This window comes from Bombus affinis, chromosome 10 (genome assembly GCF_024516045.1).
Source record: "Bombus affinis isolate iyBomAffi1 chromosome 10, iyBomAffi1.2, whole genome shotgun sequence".
Lineage (NCBI taxonomy): Eukaryota > Metazoa > Arthropoda > Insecta > Hymenoptera > Apidae > Bombus > Bombus affinis.
Window position 1 is genome coordinate 7,517,008 of NC_066353.1, and position 19,756 is coordinate 7,536,763.

General features: G+C 37.8%; 1 protein-coding gene and 1 non-coding gene across 12 annotated transcripts in view; both read left to right on the forward strand.

Annotated features, from left to right (window-relative positions):
• Positions 1-19,756, forward strand: part of LOC126921161 (uncharacterized) — a 238,046-nt gene that overhangs the window by 59,334 nt on the left and 158,956 nt on the right. The gene's annotated exons all lie outside the window — the stretch shown is intronic.
• On the forward strand, positions 18,013-18,085 carry Trnak-cuu (transfer RNA lysine (anticodon CUU)). The gene has a single exon. It is a non-coding gene; the product is annotated as a tRNA-Lys (tRNA).

Here is a 19,756-nt window from a genome sequence, read left to right on the forward strand (position 1 = left end):
ACAAGGCAACGCGCTCCGAGTGCTATGTCATCGTGATTATTATCGAAATCGATATTCGATAGTTCCATTTGTTGGTTAAACGCGAATAACGAATAACGAATACTCAAAGTCGCACAGCGTTATTTCTCGTCAGGGACACGTGAAACAGATGGGAAAATTAAATGTCTATGCGGAGTATTTTTCAAAGTTTTCTCTTCGCTCTGTTAGAGATTTTTCTCGTGGTCAAAATTACAAATATGTAAGAAATAAATATCGTCTTATAATGGGATACGTTGCATGCATATTACGTATCTATATCGCACAAATAGGGACAGAATTTTTAAAAAATGCAGGAAGCAGTTAGTGTGACAGTTTGTAGAGGACAAATGCGTGGAAAACAGTAGGGGACAAGAATGGTATCCTATGCCAGTGGAAATTATGTGCTATGCTAAGACGAAGGTTCGCTCTCTCTGTGAAACGATGGGATCGTAAACTATACCGTTTACCCTTTCTTTTTTCATGGTAAATAACGTTAATATACAAGATCATAATCTTCAGCCGTAGCATTTTTACTCTTCGTTCTGTCAAACTCCTATATGCAAAATCAAATACTTTACTTTTCTCTCGTAAATAATTTTGTTCTTTGCTCGCTGTCAAATATCTTCGTCTTCGAAGAAAGAAATACCAGTTATAAAAATCACTTGGAAACTATCGTCGTTTAGATTTGTCAATAACAGTTTCACGTATCAACCAGAACTTTTGAACATCAGTATCGGAACCTTTTATCGAGGAATTTGTCGTTACGTAATAACCTCGTCGTCGCCAACTATGCTCTTTTTTTTTTTATTAATTACGATAACCGTACGAGACTGTATTTAAAGGAAAGCTCGTACGAGATTTTAAAAACTGGAAGACATCGAAAATGAATTTAACGCGCATGATACGTTGGTATCTCGTGGCCGATAATCTGAACCAACACCGAACGAAATATGTCTTCGACACCAAATCATTCCGTAATTCAAACACGCTGCGAAGCTCGATGTTTTCCTTGCTGCAACCTTGGCGACCGGTTGACAACGTATGGCCATCGTGTAAGCGGCATTTTCACGTGCACAGATTACACGAACACGTGCATCTTCTTTCGCGAAAACATTTTCTTCTGCCCTCGATCGTGCGAACATTACGATGCGTATCCCGCGTTCGAGAGTCACAAGGTAATCGCGCTAGTATTTCAATCGTCCAAAAGTACTTGGCATCCTTTGCAAGGTTATTAGTAGCGTAATTCAAACAGCGCACGAAATAGTTTGAAGAAAACTCGACACGAGCGAACTGTTCTTTCTTTAGCTGGCCAGTACATACAAATCTAACGTCAATAAGTTTCTATCACGCTCGTTTCAATGGTAATGAAAAAAATTCTCGTTGACAAGCGCGTAATCGGTCTGTTTATCCAGAGGACGAGCGTACCACGAGTGTTAACACGAGGGTTAGGCGACGTGGCCTAAGCGCATCGCGTTGGTACTCTAATCAAATAAAGGGATACACGCGACGAATGCGTCGAACGTATTCACAGGGTGTTCTAAAACGGACGATACACCAGAATATGAAATTACCTTAGTAAAAAGATCGTTCGAAGCGTAGCTTGTGAGAAAATCGAATTTAAACATTTGTCTATTACAAAACTCCGTTTAAAAGCGTTGCACTAAAGTAAGTATCTTTGAATCGAGCACATTCGTATGATAATAATATAAAAGAACGAATGGTTATTTTTATAACGAAGATAGCGCAGGCTAGCGATATGTGTATTTTATGTATTACCGATTTAATTAAAAGATTCGTGTAATTTAAGACGGATCACGTTCGCCAAATAGCAAAATTTTATTCAAGGCAGATGTTGCGAGATTTCTAAGCGAGAGTGTACGTGCACTAGTAACCCTCGATGGCATGCGATCAACGTTATCGATCAAGTGTGTAAGGCGGCTATTTAAAACTTGATTTTCACGAGAACGGTGCTTCAAACTTTGTGTTATTCGATTTATCTTTGCGCGCACAATAATTGCATCAAAGAACAGGTCTCGAAGAAGGGAACTTTATTCTTTATTTTTTACTTATTTTACCATGCTGGCCTGATGCGCTACTTGTCCTAGGACACCGTGTACATACAAACCTAAACCGAGACGTTGTCTAGTCTGGCGGTTTGGTCGCATTTTATGCAGGAAACGTTTTCCTTGTCGCCTCTCGCTCTGCCAGATGTCATTACACTCGTGGCCTAATGTGGATTCCATGGCGTTTAACCCGCTCGTGCGGATTCAATGGGATTAGCTCACTCCGCGGATTACTATTTTTGGAGCGTAAAAGTGCCGACTCGACTCGACTCGACGCGACGCAACGCGACGCGAGGGAAGAAACTGTGTAAATTGGAAGAAACGCAGGCTCCTTTGCGGAATGTTGCATGTCAATCGGGGATCATGAAAACTTGTCACAAGGGGACGGATGACAAAACAGTCTCACTGGACAGTGGACAAGTGGGCTTTACGAGCTCACCCGCGAGACAGAATGAATCCTTAAGGTTTTTTGTGCGTTGGCTGGTTGAAAATAGAAACGACGTGGTTGTGTCGGATAAACAGTCACGAGCAAGGAACGGTAGTATGCGTCGTACTCGGAATTACGTAAGAGAGGGTTGGGATTATATTATACAAGCGAATATTCCGTGTTTTTTCGCCGCGATTTTTCTCTAATTGTCGCTAACGATGTGATACGAGGACAAATTGATGACGAAATTAGGATGGGCATTCTGTTCTTAGAATACGAGTAACGCGAGTGGTGGCAAATTTAGATAAAGGAAGAGCTCTATGGTAAACTAGATTTAGAAAAACCAATGTCATAAATACTGTTTCACATTTTTACGCTTACCGGTATTGCCACAAAGATAAACTAATGGCGATCAGAATTGGTAAATAATTTTTTATAACGGAAGAGTCGATAAGGAAGCGTGTTACATACGTTTTCAAAGTTGTAGATTATATCCTTTCGTTCTTTTCATTCGTTCATTTGTAACATACGTATTTATACAATTGTACGTTGAGTATTAATTAATAATAATTTCATAGATTGATATTCGTTTAATAACCAATATATGAAATTTCACTTCTTTTATATAACTTTAATCGTTACGTAACGTAGTCCTAATTGATTCCTTTTCTTGCTTCCTATTACATTGCTTCTTATATGTAATTGATATTCGTTCAACGACCAATAAACGAAATTTCACTTCTTTTATATAACTTTAATCGTTACGTAATATAATTTTGACTATCTCTTTCTCTTGCTCCTTATCGTAGATAATTACTTTTCTTACGTCACGAAATTGTTTTCGCCTGACTATTTCATTTTCACGATTTCCTACGCTCCACGATTTCCCATGATATTCTGATTCTCGTATTTTACGGTATCTTGGCTATTTTCGTTAAAACTTAACATTTTTTTTATTCTTCAAGATACGTCGAAATATTTTAAATTCCTCGTTTTCTACCTTTTGGGCGAAGCTACGTTATTTATGCAAAATATCGAGTAAATCGTTTTAAGCGAGCCGAGAGAAGGCGCAGAATAAAACGATAAAACTTCAATTCCCATAATATTATCCTCGATTAAGCGATTTAATTTTATAAGCGTCTGTGTAAAAATGATTTTATAAAAATTGGATTTGTCCATCTCGTGTTATAATATTTCAGGAAATTGTAAGATATAATGAACGTCCTGGTGCGAGAAAAGTAGCTTCCAGTATATTCTATAACGCAATTACGAGTCGAATGGCAGTTTGCGAGGCACGAAGGCGATAAGAGACTGTTCCTCGGCAAATGTCGTTTTTACGGAACGTGTTCCGTACAATGTTGTTCATGGCGCGTGAATCGAGAATTAACGTGTCAGTTAATCGCCGAAATACGCAGTAGCCGGCCATCGACGGCATCACGAGACGCGTTACTACAATTTTGCCGATATTTATGAACAGCACGCTGTTCGTTGGCACCGCGAAACCAACGCTTTAACGAAGCCGAATGGCCGATCTGCGTCATGCAAATGAACGCGGACTAACGTGTAGCGAGATAATGACTATAATAAACGTCGATTCAATCGTGATAAATCTCTGATTGAAGGAGTGGCAATTTGTCCGGAGAGGTTCTCGGCGCTTGAAAATATTCGCCGCGCGATCGATATCAATTCGGTTGGATTCTCGTTAATTTGTTAAATGTTTCGTGCATCCAAGGGAAAACCTTTAGAAATGTCTTTACCCGTGTCTTTGTCTGTTGTCGTGGAAAGTGTGATACGTTATATAATTATTATAGGTTTCGCGAACGCGTAGGATAATATACAAGGGCGTACCTACTCGTGGTAAGTAAGCGTACCTAACCGATAAATAATTTCGATTCACGCAAATCGTTAAATGCGAGCAGGCATTCCTGTTATTATTTCTTTTCGATGGCGTAAGTGTTTAATATTATCTAGGGACGAGATGACCAACGCATCAATCTGCTGTTTTGTTTTCTTCTCGGTGCGGTTTCCACGTTTTTAAATTTTATGTTAACGCAAACCTTTGACAAGGGTTTCTTTCAAGTTTCTATTTATCAGGCAAAATGATAATAACGAGCCTGTTAAATTAAGGAGAGGAAAAACGGAAACTTTATATAGGAAAAATAATAAAATTTATAATAAAGACACAACTTCGTATAAAGGAATCTCTTAATCAAATTTTTCCCAAAAATAGCGATTGCCTCTATATCCAGTTATAGTTATGCCTTATCTACCAGGAGTGTCTGTAGCTATACGATTCTTGACTGGCATAACGTTCGGCAATAATATTATTGTCATTTAAATAAGGCATACACAGGTAAGGACACGTTAAATCGATGTTCGCTAATTGCAGTAATCGATGAATGCGAGTACTTGTTCGTAATAAGTATTCATCAAACTGTCATAAATCGTTGATCTGACGTTGCCCCATGTTATCAAGGAATGCTGTTCGGACATTGCGAATAATTGCACCGGATCCGTAACTATGGTGAGCTTTTTGCGCCTATTTCCCTTTGCGAACGCTCGTTTAAAAGTGTAACATTGCCACTGGATTTTTCTTCGATCGAATACTTAAGTGCTACCGCAAAGAAACGGCGGCAGATACGAGTCTACTTAACATATCATTTTTCTATTTTTTCATTGTTTCTGCCGTTTGTTCACCCCGCTACGTCTCTTTCTCTATATTATAGAACGTTATTTATTGGAGAAACGGAACAACGGAAAATTGCAACTCGTCGGCAATCGGTAATACGTTCTCGATTAAACACAAATGATAGTTCAAATCATTTCCTTTTCGTCCTTTTTGTCTGGCTGGATAGCACGATAAAGTCCGTATTCTTCTTCGGATACTCGTTGTTACGGGCCTTGAATTACCCGCGGTATATTACTTAAGTAGCATCGAGAGCGCGTATGCTATGATTTATGTTCGAAAACCATCTTGCTTTGATTCGCGAAAAATAAGAGAAAAGAATCGATTACGCGGCTCTCTGATATTACCGCAGCTAAGCTGCCGCTGATCGCCTTTTAAACAACCTCGAATGCTATGCTGCGCGCTCTTTTCTAAACGGAAGCGGATTAATCCGGCAAGGCTAAAACCCTGTTAATCTCCTTTTTCGCGTTTTTCTACGCGTAAACTTTGTAGACAAAAGTAAAGCACACGATACACTGTTTAAAGTTGCCGTAATTCTGTCGTGTGACGAACGACAATTACTTTTCTCACGTAACGAATAATTCAGCGATGTACTGCGACGCTCTATGTTATCGAATATATCGATTCAGATATACGTATGTACTTATATAACTATATATCTGTATATGCTATACTACATTACGAATGATACTATTACCAGTTGTACTATAGTACGAATACATTTGTCTCTGGTTATATAAAAGCAGAAAGAGAAAGAAATTTCTTAAAACGGTAAAGTTATTCGTAAGCTATAGGTTAAAGCGTTCTAGAATCTTTTAATGAGATCTAATTCGAGGTCTCCGATAAAAAGAAGAAAAAAATAAAGGCAACAGGCTGTCGAAACTTAATTTAGGTCTCGACAATGTACCCGGTTAAGTCATGCGTAGAGACGTAACTCGACGGGATGATCGTCGATGAGCATGCGTATTCGCCTTTAATATTCTTCGATCGAGCCGCGATAAATTCTCGATCGGAGTAGGCCGCACGCGATCGGTACGAGCTCGCTGCGCCGGTGCTCAATCAGAGTGAGTTGAGACTAATTTAGAAACTGCGATGTATAACGATCGTGCCCGAAGGCGTCGCAAATTCGGCGCAGAGCGGCCCCGGCCCGCGCACCTACGACTCACCAGTGTATCTCCAAATGCATCTACCTTACCTGCGCCGCGCCGGCTCGCCCGCCAATTTAACTCTGCATCAATTTGTCATTTAACTTATTGACCGCCGCGCCAGTTCGCCTCCTCCATCCTCCATCCTCCCTTTTTCCTCCTGCCTCCTCCAGTCCTGCATCTAAGATCGGTATTTAAATGGATAAACAGCAGTATTTCGTCTGTAACGATCTACATCGCCGTATATTATACCGCGATATTATAACATACGGTGACGTGAAGGAGTTTTCGGGGCGGGTAAAACTTTCGTAGCGGTTATTTTGCTCGGGAGGATAGCTGAAATAGATTTTATACGATAGGATGGTATTAAAGGGTGGAACCGATAGAAGATACTAGGGCGATTAGCAAATAGTAACTTTATCGATTTGCTGGATGATATATGCGTTCGAATCGAAGTATTTTTAAGAATACTTGCAAACGCATCGATGCAGACGAAACAATTCGATTTAAAGAAAGAACGAGAAAAAAATACAATTTGCAGTATCGTGATACGCGTAATATCGTTGCTGTTATTCTCTGCACAACACTGACGGATCGATGTGAACGTATAATTATGTAATTAAATAACGATGGAGATAGGTAAACGAACGATAAAAACTGGCAGAATTTCTCAACGCTATGCAATAAATATCGTAGCGATATGAGAGGCATGGATTGAAAACATGGCTTATCGTAGATTATACTTAATGTTACGAAAATATAATGTTTTTACGAAATTATATGAAATTGATCGTCATGTTAATCATTATCGATCAATAACGATCGAAAGAATTGATCGTGATACGATTAGTCGTCTTGACGTAAATCGCTGCGATTAAACACCGAACATTGTCCATCTAGAAAGATAAAATATTACAATTTCAGGTTTGTCTACTAATTGCTAAATGACATGGCTTTATGAATGGTATACTGTTAAGTTAGATAACAGTATGACATTTGCATTGAAAATATAAAGAATTTATAACAGCGATTATGGTATTATTAAAATTACGTGTATAAACACAGTGAACAGAAATTAATGCCGACGTCCACGATTCCCAGTCAATACACTGTTCTATTAAACGAATTAACGCGACCGCTATAAATCAAGATATACGTCTGTAAAGCACTATTCGCCATCGTGGTATAATAAATTATATTAATTCATACCGATTCACCAAGTTGATAGCGTTCATAGTTCAGCCGTATAATGCGTTCTTCGAATTGAGATTTATATTCGGATTCTGTGTGCTAGATACGAATAACCGGTACTACTGAAAAATTTGCATAATTACATAGAATCTAATCATTTACATACAAAAATTCCGATAGTTTTATATTATTCCGTTGCTTTATACAATGCTTTATTAAGGAAGTTGTAAGGGTAAATAGTTAGAAGTATATTCTTCGCGCCGATACGTATATCATCGCTGAATCATAAATATCGAATAGGAATAGAAATTATAGAAATTATGGTATTATATCTTCGTGGTAAATTTTAATTAATTATACCTTTAAAGTAAAACTTCTATAACCCCGATATTGGTAGAGTATCTTTATCATTGGACTAGAAATTTTTATACGCTTATGAGAAATTTGAGGATACAAGAATTCCCAGAATACATCTACCACTCGTTGTAATATTCAGTAGGTGGATCGAATCTTCGATCAAGTTCTGTCTCTTTGATTATCTACGATCGTCCAAAAGATCATAGTCTACTCGTTGATAATATCTATATCGGTAACGTTAGATTTCTTCTTAGAATCGTACTTTCTCGATCGCTCGAATGTCATCGGAATCGCTCGTCGATCGGAATGCGATCGGATCGCTCGGATCAAACATCGAAGTCGAACGAAAGATCGCTAGCATATTCGACTCAACGAGCGATAAATAACGAGCGATGAGAAGAGCAAGAACAAGAAAAAGAAAGGCAAGATAGGCCGTAACGAAGACGCAACACATCCAGCGAAACTGAGCCAATCGATTATGAGGTGTCCTTGTAGTTCACAATCAGTGGCGCTAGACCGGTACGGCGCGGCGGCGCGGCACGTTAGGGGCGCGTTCTTTTAATGATGTATTAGCGCCGTGTTTTGACACGAAAGAAGCGGCAACTGGTCGAGGTCGCATTCTTCTCCTTCTTTTTCCTTTGTCCTTCCGTCCGGCTTTGAAACCACGCGCGGCCTCTTGTCTTCTGGCTCCCACCGTCGTGTCAGCCCATAGAAACATTTCAGTGAACCACTTAACGCCCTGAAACCCTTAACCTTCGATTAATCAATCTCGACGAAGACCGTTCAGCTGAGATTTTCTGGCTGTTTAAGCGGCCACCAGTTCTTCATCCTGGCATGAATCTTAATTTCAGTAAGTTCGACATGGCAACTTTGAAGAATTACTTCATTACGTGCATCATTAACCGTGATTGTGATATCTCGAGCTCGCGATGAAATTTAGAATTTTCCCTTACCCATATATTATACGTGATGCGTCGTTTTAAAGATATTTTGTATCCACAGAAAGCGTACGTTCTTGCGGAATTTTCAATTTTAGTCAAAAGCGTTTAATCCTTTCGACGCTTCTTTACCATTTATCTTACTTGGACGATACAACAACAAGGTATAGAGCATCGATAACAATAAGCGAAAGCCCTATCTGGATGGATTAATTTGTTTGGATTTAACTTAGAGCAAATGAGGTAGAAATCGAAGATATTTTTATATTTTCACTTTATCAAGGATTTCTAAACCCGATTTATTTAGAAAAGGGAGTCTATTTTAAGATACACAATAAAGTATAACTTTAGCTATCTATAGTTTTAAATATCAAAGTAACGGTAAGTAATATGTATTTTAGCAGGCACGAATAATAGATAATTACTTGAAAACGATAATCTACGCTAAATTAAATAGTATTAGTTACCATGAAACGTTCGGAGAATTATAATAAAAAGTAGATCGATGAGTTAACACCACGTACAGATATTTCCTTCGTGGCTAGCCCAATTATATATTTTTTTGAAATCAAGATAACAAACGACCGACCTTTTAAAACAAGCAACTCTTTATTTCGCAAGTAGCAATAACTCTGCTGAAAGCTGTAAGTGTAACATCGTGCCCCGTCGCATCGGGTCGGTAGATTCCAGCTAAGCTCGTAAAGTAGATCCAAATTCCGTGGCTTCATTAGACACGAGCTGCACAGGTACGTGTAGACTTACGATCCCCGATCCGAGAAATCGGCGTACACGTTTCTTATCTTTGAGCAGCATCGATAGTTCGATGCTGAAAATCAGACTGTGTGTATCTTGTAAAGGTAAAGGAAGGCGTCCTACGGTTTTCAGGCCCAGTCCCCAAAATACCCCGTGATAGAGTTTACGGGTTTCTCGAAGCACACCTAGAGAGCTTGGCAGGGACAATAAACACACAGGGGCATTTACAATGAAAGAGGTCGGATGTGAGGATTTTATTTTCTCCTTTTTTCCTCTCGTCCCTCTCCTCCTCTTCTCTTCTTTCCCTTAAGCCTTAAACTAATACGCCCTCACAGGGATGGGCTTGCCCTCGAACTCGCTATCTTCGCGCGCATTAATCATGCTGAAAGGGTTGCCACGAGAATTGTCCTCCCTCTACGAGGTATTGCCGCGTCCCGCTCGGTTCCAAAACTACGGCTAGTCGGCAACTTGAAACTTTGTTCGTGAATTCATTCTACTTTTTCTTGTCTCGTCTTTACCGCCAATTGTGTACCGAGCAAGTTGCAATAACGTTTTTGTCTGGCGAGTATGCCACGACAGGCGTTTTACAATTAGAAAGCACCGTGAAAGAATTTAAAAAGAAACCGTAAAAGAGAAACGCAGGTAAAGCTCGTAGATCGTAACTTTTGTACGCGTATACAACCTCGTGAAAGTATTCGAACATTCGTAGACGTCACTTGCGAATTTTTTACCTGTATTACACAAAATATTTTGAAATTTCGTTAAAATTTTTACGAATTTCGACTGCTACGATTATACTGCTAACGTTTGGAACAAATACATACGTAGAAATTACAAGATATTCAGTGGATGCATATTTCGCAGAGACCACAAAATTATTTAAACGGTCGATTATCGATTGTGTTAATTAGATTGTTAAAAATTTATAAAAAAGCAAATATTTAACGACAAATATAACAAATGATCATTTAAACGAATATCGATACTGGTTGAAACAGCAATCTACAGAATATACGACTACTAAAAGTTTACTCGTTTATTGTTGTAATATTAAAAATATCGATTCTTTACAGCTTAAGATTTCCAATTAGATAGTAAGAAATTTCTCGCAAAAAGTTCGTGCTAAGGTTTACGAATGAGGGTGTAGATCGATGGAAGACTTGAAATTACGTTAATTTCATCGATGTCGTGAAAATTCATTATTTTACTAATTGGAGCCCATTGTTAAGATCTCCAGATACTTTGTCAATCGTGGATAGTCGTTAAGTGAACTCGTCAGAGAAATTGCTTTTGCTTGTCTTGTTCTTCGTTCCAACCGATCAAGAGAATGGGCTTGTTTCTGAACGTGCTATCTTTGCATACATTAATCACGAGAAAAGGGTTGGCAAGGGAATTGTTCTCTCGCCTGGATCGCGTCAGTCGGCTCTTTTGCCCGCCACCATTTTTTCCTACTCCGAAACTCTATACCCGTCTCAGAATTCCAAATTGAACTGCATTAGAAGTGTTCCGCGTGACGTTTCCTGATTTTCAGATAATGGGATTCCAGAATTCGTAAGACCTTATCTATCTCTGTTTTATCTGAAACATCTGCTTCGAAATAGTTTCTTTTCAAATTGGAAAATAATATCGACTGTATATCGATTAACTTTTTATAAAATAATTGGCGGAGACGATTATTTCATCAAGATTTAAGGATGGACATCGAGTAAGCTAAAAAAATTTTTAAATACATAATTCGGTCAAGACATATTTCTCACTTCGATATTTTTCTTATACTTTGATCTTTTCTTAGTGTTCGGCCAATTGATTTAGTTTGAAATCCTTGGCGGAAAAATGATTTTACTTAATCTAGCCATAACAGATGAGTTCCGTAAAACTTCGAATAACGATTTTCTTCTAGCAAATCTAATCGATGAATTCTACTCTGTCAAGAGTTACCTATATCAGTCGATTACTTATATTAACGTTTCTATAGCCCTGATATATACGTATATTAGAATGGTAGAGAGATCTCTAAGAAATTGAAAGATACAAAAACGTGTAAAACGAACAAAGGAAAAATTTTCCACGAGATTTATAGGGTGAAGCGTATCTCTACTTTTTGCTAGATTCCATTCCTTCATCCGTACATACTTGTAAGAAAATTCATTTGCATAGACATCTGCACTTTAATTATAATCCTACTTCAGTAATGGGATAAGAAGACTTGATTCGCAAATGCAAACGCGTTCGCTTTGCAATTATGAATTCAGAATCATAATTTTTACCAAGCTTATCGTGATTTAATCTGATCGGCCGGGTAGATGTTAGCAATTCAGATGGACGAACGTTTCCTGTTTGCATTGTTTGACCGTTTACGACGTACGGGAAAAGTTGTGATCTCTGAACAACGTGCTATAAAGGTGTTTCATTGTGCGTCCTACGTGTTTTACGTCGCGATGCTGTTTACACGATCATCCGTGGACAACGTTATTGAATAGAGGCGAGGCATCGTAAAAAGGTAGGTTGTCGCGCGCCGCGTCGGTTTCTTTTAGTGAAACCCTTGAAAGAGGGTGGCCTCGTGGTCCACAAAAGAGTTCGTGTCTCTGAGAACCTCGAGGCCCCACCACGATCCGAAAACGCCACACAGGTCGTGACTCGAAATCAGATATTGTTCAGACCTCGACTTCCTTTATGGCATATGATGGATGAAACTAATCGGTCAACCAGGTGACTATATACACCCTGCAGTTGCACTTGACTTACCATGACCACGGGTGGTTCGGTTTCCCGTGTGCCTTCAGGATCCGACCGCTTTCCCGGCATCGAATGCACGAAATATGATGCTCGTTCGCGTTTCATCTGGAATGTTTCCCTCTGAAAGGAGTGAATTTAATTGGTTTTAATCTATGGTATTTTTGAGAGTGGAAAGTGGCCGGATATGGGAATCGAGGTTCGTTTGATTTGTGTAACTTTGTTTCTTTTTAATCTCTGTGATAATTAACGGATACCATTTAATAGGTACGAGACATTAATTTAATAATTACGGAACAGTTTGGATAGATATTTATGTTTTATACACACCTAGGTATTTTTAGACATCTTTTCGTTTAATTTAAGATAACTACGAGATATTCTTTAATAACAATTGCCGAACGTCTTCTAAAAAGTAACATCGATGCGATGAAACAATATCTTATATACTTGATAAATAAAAATACTTGACTGGAAATTAGGTAAAAGGTTTGTTAAAATTGCCTGGATAAACGTACTAACTTAATACAGTAATTTCAGAAATAATTCGATTTGATAACTTGACAAACAATACCGCTAATTAACTTTTGTAAAAATATAAATACTATAAAAGAGAAACTCGTTACAATCCGCAAAAACGAATCGTCATAAATCTACAAAATTTGTATACAGAATCACAAATTGAGTACTTCGAGACTCCAATTTGTAGATCGTATCAAAGAAAATTATTGTACGATTATCATATTGAAATCGCGTTATTCATATCGGAAGAACTCTTTCGTGACGATAATATTACAAACTTTTAGAAACATCTAACTGTTCTATCGGATGAAATCTGGAAGAGGAAAGAAAAATACACGTATCGGATATTGGAAAAAAATTTCGATATTCGAGGAATCTGTGGCTGGAGCGTTTGGTATTCGAACGGTGTTTCCCAAGGTTTGGGACCCTGTATCGCGCTAGGTAATCGTAGCATACTGAGTTGTCGGCTTATAATGACCATAATTAAAGCACAATAACCGTAAAATCATGTAAAGCGATCGATGCGTGATGTGAACTATTAATGGCTTTATTCGGAAATGAGAAGTAAGCGCGTGAAAGAGAATTCCGAGGGAGGTAAATTACACAGGCAGGTCGCCGATAATTATATAACTTTCATAAACGAGTCGCGATGTATCTAGTGTGGCCCAAGTATTGAATAAGGATTCCTTTGAAGCTACAAACGCCTCGTCGTTTCTCGCCACGTAGATTTTCTCTCGAGGGAACAATTACACGAACGTTTCAAACACCAGCCTCCTCCTTTCTCTTTTCTTTTTGCTGCACGCGCATATTCTAATATTATTATCTCTCGTTATCTCAATTTCGAGAGTATCTGTTTGCATTCGACCGCTCCCAGGTTGCAACCGATCGGTGCAACGCTCTTTGTGAAGTACCTATTACATTTTAAGGGAACCCGCGTTATACTTGTACGCATTAATGATTTATGATGTTATTACGTTATATACGTTTTAGCGTGATGTTTCAATTTCTCTTCAACTTTTCTGCTGCTATCAATGTTACGAAGATACCACTATATTTTATATTATAGTAGATACTTTGTGCCAGAATATTACGTAGAATGTCTACAGACGCGATAAAGAAGTTAGATTAGGCGTGATGTTGCGTCAGAAATTATGTGTAATAGATTACGTTTTTCTTCGAATAAACGAATAATTTCTAATAAAAATGTGACAGCTTTCGTTACATAATTCTCTATGTATGCCATTTTCGTTGATATCATCGTGTCAGTCTGGTGGAATTATCAAAGTTGTTTATGGAATAAGAATATCAAGATCAATATATCGTATCAGTAGCATACGCGGTAATTTGGATAATTGTAACTTTGTATATTGTTAAGCTTGTTAAATTGATAAGCTATGGTACCAAAATAGAAAATAGAATAGAGAGAAGTAAGTTGCTCTGTAATTATATGTATATATAACAAGAAAACTGTATTAATTATAGCCCTGTATGTATTATTCCCATTTATCTGATAGATGGTACCGTATTTAGAGAAAAAACTGTGCATAATTGCATAGTATGGAAATACTAGTATGGAAATTAATTGTAGCCGTTGTACACTCTATTCTCGCTAATTTGATAAGATGCATTTTGTATGCCAAAGTAGCGCCGTAATTACACGAAACGGAAACTTTATTAATTACAAGCCTATATTGCCTAATCTCTCAAAGTTATAATAATAGGCTACAGAAAGAATAACGTGTTTAATCATACAGAACTGGCTTAATTGTAGCCTCTAATCTCGCTGATCTGACAGGATACAGCTAGTATGGTAAAGAGGAGATCACGCGTTGTGTCATCAAACGATTACCTTATTATTATTTGTGGCCTTTGCATACTATAAATAAAATACAACGTAAGGCTAGGATCTTATTAATCGCATTTTCGCGCAGTTCGATTTTTCTCATGGAAGAAAACACGTTAATGACAACTCTTTGGTAACTCGATCTCGCTAATCTGACAGGAAACAACTTTTATAGCAAACGATTTCATACAATTATCTGGAAGAAGAAGGTTGTTAACCACCTCTGCTGCACTATAATTCTTTTAATCAGCAAACTTACTCTTCCTATTAATTATACGCGTCTCTTTAATAGTACAATCCCGCGAATTTGATACATTCTAACAGCGTACGGAAATGTTCTTGCAAAAATAACAATAAAACCACCATCTTTGTACAACCTAATCTTGTTTATCCGACAGGATGTATCTTGAATATTAAAAATAACATCCTCTGTAATCCCATACATAGATACATAGATAGAGGACTATCTTTACACCCGTCTGCTACGTTTACCTTCGTCGATTTAGCGAAAGCGTACACTCTACGAATGGAAGGAGATAGCTACGCGACTAGCAGGGAAAAGGCGAGCCTATTAATCGCATCTTTCGCGTAGCCTAATCCCGCTGGTCTGATAGGGTGCATTCCTTGCAGTAACAAAGAGAAGATCACGCATAACGACGCAGGAAAAAAAACCGGGACGCCTCGTTAATTGCAACTTTTGCATAGGCTAGTCCGTTGAATCTGATAGGATAGGATACACTGTGTATAGTATAATAAAGAGGGGTCGTACGTAGGCATATAAAAAGGGAACGTCCGAAATACGCGAAGAGCAGCCCACGGGCTGAAATTATGCTTCGATTATTCGTGTCTGCCAGTGGATGAAGGAGAAGGAGCGCAGGTGGGAGGCATAGCCCGGCTAAGCAGCTTCGCACAAGTCACCCACCCTCTTTGCACGTGATCCATGCCGCTCTTCTCTCGCTCTCTTAGCTTTCTCTTATTTTACCTTCCTTCTTTTTTACCTCCTCTGTCTTTTCTTCCTTTTTCTCGTACCTTTATCCTTATTCTCTGGCGGTCCTCTCTCCTGTAAGCCGCACGACGACGGCGCGGCGTCGTGTCTTCGGTCGAAAATCAGGGATGCGATAAGCAAACACTCTCCAACACCGCTCTATTATTAAACTATAAAATTTGACGGTCCCAATGGCGCAGAACCGTTCGATCGGTCGCGGTTCGAGTTTCGACGATCGATCGACTCGATCCATCGCGTTCAACGCTTGATTGAGACGTTTCGCAGCGTTCGACGAACGAAGAATATTCGATAGCAATCCGTGGATGAAGTTGTAACGATCCAGGCTGAATCCTGGGGGCAGCGATTTGAATTAGAACATGCCTTCAGATAGGAAGACCGGTTTAATGGCTGCGTTTAATAATTATTTCGCGTAAATATGTTTAGGTTAACTACGTCGTATTTATACAAGTGTACATAAATTTTCACATATTGCAGATATATGTTTGCAGATGTATTTCTTTGATTACAGTTTAGAAAATTCTAATGTTGCAGATATCGTAATTTATGTTAAACCTTCTCTATGTTTCTAAACGATAATTATTTCGCGTAATTAAAACGTACAGTGTATTCGAAATAATCGTATCGTTGGATCTTTGTTAAAAATACTCGTAATATACTTAACAAGATTTCGTTGCAAGGTTGAGAACACGTTCGCAGCCCGATTCCAAGCAACACAGAGTTAATGCGAGGTCCGAAGCTAACGACGCATAAAAATTAAAAATTGCGCGCGATTAAGTATAACAAATGCCACGCCATTGGTCTGTCTGTTCTTCGTAGCTCATTCTTTTGCCGGCGTAGCCTGGTCACGCCCTTGTTCAAACGTCGCGTTGGTGCCCCTAAGATGATTATAACATCATCCTGCCGAAAATCTACGTTATATACGTTGTACCACACAGACCAGCGATCCACTTCGATTCAATGACCACGAAACCTATAAAACGATTATCCATCGAACCTGCCTGAGATATCAATCTAAAGCAAAGAATCGACTCTCGCTCTTCAACGTTGTTTTATTCTAAATTCGACTAGGATAAATACTGGTAGCATCGTGTGTGTCGTACACGTGTAAAACATTTTGAAATTTCATCAGCTCCGTAACGAGGCACTGCTGTATCGATATTTGAAACGAACTTGAAGATGTACAGGGTGTTAAGAAATTATATGCCACGATTCTACGTCGCTAGTTTTTACGTTCTCGGTTCGATGGAAAACTTCAGCTTGGATTTCGAGGTAACGTGTTTTTCTTTGCATTACTGATCACGACGATCAGAATTGTGAAAAGAAACACGAGTCGTAACTCGATCGTTCTTCTGAAAAATCATATCAAAGTTCCATCGGTTCCTACGTTGACGCTATTTAGAATATGTTTAGAATTTGCTTACGATATTATTTGCAATATGTTTACATATCGCGGTCAGACAGAAGGTACATAGCACTATATTGACCATGAAACGGGAAATTATTTCTCAGCACGTGAAATAGCTTGCTGCAAATAGAACGAAACGTCTAACTTTGCAATTTTAAATTATTACAAAACCAGTTAGGGTCAAAGTTGGCGCCGTATAATATCGTATAAAAGCATAATATAATCGTATACCTTTGTTGCGAGTATACAATAGACAAGAACGACAGAAACAAATTTCATGTCTTTCTACCTAGATGATCGAAATACCTCGAAGGCGTTATTGGCTGATCGTGAAGGAAGCAGCTTCGAATGTTAAATATTTCCTCGATGGTAACCCACCTGGCTTGATACCGTAATAAAAGATCTCGTAAAGTATATGACGTTCGTCGTAAGTGCAGAAACGGGACTGCAATAGAACGGGACGCAAACAAACTCTGGCAAACATTGCGTGTATATAGAACGGAAAAACGGTTGTAGTCGGTTTAGAATTTCCATTGCTACCACTGGTAAATTACGATTTGCCGAGTTTATGGCCGAGAGACTATCATCGACTGGTTGGTTGGTTGGTAACGCCGGCTTTCGTTAAAAATTGACATAGGAGGTCAATAGTAAATTTCAAAAAAAGGATCGACTAAATAAACAGATAACGTTATTTGCCTTCTCCGTATGAAATTATCGCGCTGCTTACAATGCACTTGCCGATGCAATTGCCGAAAGGATCGATGTGTTTTTGCACGTAGAATTTCTCCCGCTAATCGATTAATTTATACATTTTTTATTTTTCGTATTGTATCATATAAAGGATAAATTTATAATTTACAAACAATATACGTAATTATTATAGTAATTCCTCTAGTACGATATATTTTATCAGCGAATACCAAGTGCCCGGCTAGCTCAGTCGGTAGAGCATGAGACTCTTAATCTCAGGGTCGTGGGTTCGAGCCCCACGTTGGGCGATAAAATACTTTTTGCCTCTTAATTCTAATCGTCACTATTTTTTTTCTGCATATATATTTTTAATTAACAAAGATATGTCGGATATCGACTAAAATATAGAAGATAATTCAGCATACTAACGTGACGTAGACGTAAAGCGTTACAATGCTTCTACATTTTAATTTTACGTGCGATACTATATATTTAATCAGTGTTAACGAAAATATCTGTGCGAAACGATAATTTCCTATATACGTTTAATACATAGAATTGGAGTATTCATGTAAAGTACGTTGAAAATTCGAAAGAAACCTCGATATCGTAACATTTCTAAATAGCATTAATTGTAAGCATCGTGTTTTAAAAAGAGACCATTCTGTTTCCTTTCTATACGAAACATCTAGTTTTTGTTCAAGAATAGCCTCATTTCTATTTCAGCTTATACTTTTCCGTTTAATCTAACGCAGGATACGTAGGCATTCTTGGAGCTACCGAAGCTAAAAATAAAGTTTAAAATGTGAGTGCACTCACGTACAATTTATCTTATTGTAGCTCGACACAAATGTTATGACACGTCAGTCTACGCAATTTGAAACTTGCTTTTCGTCAGGATCGAAACCCTGATTTAGATACATTTCGTTAAGTTGCTATTGTTGAAAGAATCTAGTTAACGCTAGTGCGTGAAAATATCTACAAATTTCATAAACACACGTCGAACGTTCCACTGAATTATGAAAAGAGTTCCCGTTTATTTATATTTAAATATAAATTCGCCATGGAAATGAAGTTAACGCTTTCGTTAAAAGTTTAAACGTAAGACCCTTAACTTATTTTACGAGGCGACTATATATATACGTAGGTAATTAATAAACAAATAAACCGACAGACAAAAATAAAAGATTTAAGAGACATTGAGAAAATGCGAAAGTTGTTTAGAAATTCGATGGTATCTGCTCTTGGGTGAGGAAAAATGGAGATTAGCTACTAGACGCGAGGCCGTTTGTGCATAAGTTCAATGAAAGGAAAAACGTTTATTCCATATGAAAGTAATTATAGGTAAATGTCCCTAGACTGACAGGTGTCATTAGTCGATGCGGTAATAAAATTAGCTCTGTTGAATTATTTATTACCGATAAAATCAATGTACATTTATTATAACACGACAGTGCATTTTCTCATACTCTAAAATCGTTTACACGTATTTATAATGACATTAGGATTTTTAAGCCAATAAAAATATTAAAAGTTAAATTAAATTTTACATAACTCACGTGGAAGAAACAAAATATTTTAAAATATTTAAAAACACATTTTTATATTTGATCCTACAGTTGCTCTTTACGATATCCAGTTCGATCGCGTTTATCTATATCAAGCGAAATCACATATCTGCTAGCTTTATCGGAACAGTAAGATTTCGAGCAATTAGAATATCTCTCTTCCATCGATTTAATTGAAAATAGAATAGTTCGATAGAATAAATAGATAGATAAAATTCGATAATAGAAAATAGAATATTTAAATAAAAATAAGTTAAAATAATAAGATAAAAAATAGTTCGATAGATAAAATAGAATAGAATAGTTCTATTGAAAATAGAAAATAGAATAATTTAATAGAAAATAGATAGATCCATTATCGTTTAAAATGCGCTAAAAGTTTTATTACTTCGTTAGCGTCTCTACCTTTTA